The sequence below is a fragment of the Accipiter gentilis genome, unplaced genomic scaffold, assembly GCF_929443795.1.
Source record: "Accipiter gentilis unplaced genomic scaffold, bAccGen1.1, whole genome shotgun sequence".
NCBI classification, from domain to species: Eukaryota; Metazoa; Chordata; class Aves; order Accipitriformes; family Accipitridae; genus Astur; species Astur gentilis.
Window position 1 is genome coordinate 277,421 of NW_026061174.1, and position 2,517 is coordinate 279,937.

The 2,517-nt window shown below is 58.3% G+C and overlaps 1 long non-coding RNA gene across 1 annotated transcript; it reads left to right on the forward strand.

The window, feature by feature from the left end:
* Positions 1 to 425: 425 nt before the first annotated feature.
* Positions 426 to 1,270, forward strand: LOC126037523 (uncharacterized). The gene is made up of 4 exons (XR_007505732.1): positions 426 to 512; positions 611 to 690; positions 810 to 883; positions 981 to 1,270. It is a non-coding gene; the product is annotated as an uncharacterized LOC126037523 (long non-coding RNA).
* The last annotated feature ends 1,247 nt before the right edge of the window (positions 1,271 to 2,517 follow it).

Genomic DNA, 2,517 nt, shown 5'->3' on the forward strand with positions numbered 1-2,517 from the left:
CCGGAGGAGTCGCAGCTTGTGTTTTACGGGCACCAGTAGGTCTGGGGCGGGAGAGGGGGCTGCAGGCAGGGGGGTCAGGCTGGGGCAGCGGTGTGCAGGTGCCAAGCATCACTAGGAGCCTGCCGGCACTGTGGGGATGCTGATGCCCCGGTGAGCCCTTGTCTCCTAAATAGGATCCCAAAGCATGCTCATAACTGATGGCAGTTGCCCCTTCTCTTCACAGGGGCTCCATCGATTGTATCCAGCTCATCAGTGAGGAGCACATGGTGTCAGGCGCCGATGACGGGTGAGCACAGGGCCGGGGTGGTGCCTGGGGTGCGCAGGCGGTGCCCCCCTCGGCCCCCTCGCCCCTTCCCTCCCTGGCAGGTCCCTAGCCCTGTGGGGGCTAACGAAAAAGAAGCCGCTGGCACTGGCCCGGCAGGCACATGGCATGCAGGATGCCCAGGGCCTGCAGCAGCCATACTGGATCTCAGCAGTGGCCGCCCTGCGCAACAGGGACCTCCTGGCTACAGGTGTGTGGCAGCTGCTTTGGAGTGGGGGTGTGGAGAGGGGGGCGTCCTGCTCCCTTACCTGGGTGGGAGTGCATGGCAGTCTTCTCTCTCTGCCCCAGGCTCCCACAGCGCCAGCGTGAAGCTCTGGAAGTGCGGTGAGGGATTTCGGAAGCTGGAGCCCCTCTGGGACATCCCGTTGGTATGGATGGGGAGGTGGGGGATTGGAGCTGGGCTTGGGGCATCTCTGGGCAGGGGCTCCCCTCCCTGGGCGGCAGGAGGAGGCTGCCAGAGCCCCTCACCCTGCCCTGTCCCCTCCAGGTGGGTTTTGTGAACAGCCTCAAGTTCTCTGCAGCCGGTGACTTCCTGGTGGCTGGCCTTGGACAGGAGCACCGGTACTGTCCCCCCTCCCTGGTGCTGCCCAGGGGCACAGCCCCGCCCTGCTCCTCCAAGGGCTCGGGGGAGGGTAGCCCCCATCTCTCTCATCTGCAGGCTTGGCCGGTGGTGGAGAGTCAAAGAGGCCAAGAACAGCGTCTGCATCGTCCCTCTGAAGCGGAGGGCTGCAGCCCCCAGTCCCGAAGCCCCCGACAGCCCTGAAGCCCCCGACAGCTCCTAGCCCCTGGCCCCAGAGGCGCTGGAGCCAGGTCACCAAACCCCTGTCCCTGGAGCTGCGCCCCGAGTCCTTTGTGCAACCATCTTCCTGGAGCCGGCAGGACGTGAGCAGGGGGTGTCGCATGGCCCCCTGATCCTGCTGGCCCCCCTATCATGATGTGGCTCTGCCCTCTGCGAGGGTCTGCCCCTTTCCCTCAGGTTCAGTCTGACCTGAGCTCTGGAAGAGTCTTATTTAAAAAAAAAAAAACAAACAAACCAAACCCACTTTATTTACATAAATTACAAAATAAAATAATCACACTTTTGCTCACACTAAAAATCTACTCTTAAAAACTCGGTTGGGCTCAGCACAGCAAGGAGCCACAGCAAGGTCTTCAGTGCCTGCATTGGAAACTCTGCATATATTCTGGCCAGGGAGCACCGCAGACACCGTTCCCTCCACGGGCCCCCAGTTTCCAAGAGAGCCCATGCCTCCAGCGGGTCCCAAGCGCCCTACCCAGGCAGGAGCACGGCACAGACCAGTGCGTTTAAAGCTTCTCCCGGAGGAGCCCGTGCAGCCCGAGTCGTTGAAGAGGGCGGTAGCTGGGAGCCTTGTGGAGGATGTCCTGAGGAGGTGTGCGGCTCCAGGGCCACAGAGCCCCCAGGCAGAGAATAAAGAGTTTGCTCCCAAGGGCTTGCTTGTGCCTACATTTATTGATGCCAGGCCATACTGTGTCTGGGTGTTTTCCCTGCAAAGTTTTCCCTCATCTTCCTCCCTCCTACAGCCTCGGTCAGGCCAAGACCCAGTTCTACAGGGAATCTTAAGTAGGGACGAGAAAAGGAGTCAATGTTTCTGCCTTGTTTAGAAAGCTTTGTTGGCTGGGCTATTGGAGGGGCTGGTCCAGCTCTGCAAAGCTGTACTCATGCCTTCTGTGAGTCCCATAGGTGGGCGCTGTTGAAGGCTGCGCCTTGTTCTGTGCGTTTATTCTCTTGTCCCCTCACGACCTCCTGATGGGCCTTGGGGTTCCTACCCAGGCCCGTTGGTGGTCCTGTGTCGCGGTAGAGACGGACACGACAAGTAACAGATCATGCAAAATGGCTCCTTTGTTGTTCTAACACACCTTTTTATCCCCTACTTCGGAGTATGTGTTAGTATATGATTGGTTTAGTTAGTAACTAACAATTCATGATTGGTGAGTTCATCAGGACGGTTCTTCTTATTGCTATCTTGTTTTTGTACCGCTCTTCTCGGATCTTCCCAGACTTTCAAGGATACACTACAAGCTGCTCAAGGTCACACTGTTCTCGAACTGTCAGGCATTCCGTAGACCCATTGCATCCCCCGACAGTCCTGTCTGTGTCGCAACAAGGGACTGGCCTTCAAAATGAGGCTTTGGGCCCTAAGAGAAGGGTTTGGAGCATAAAAATGAGGGTTTGG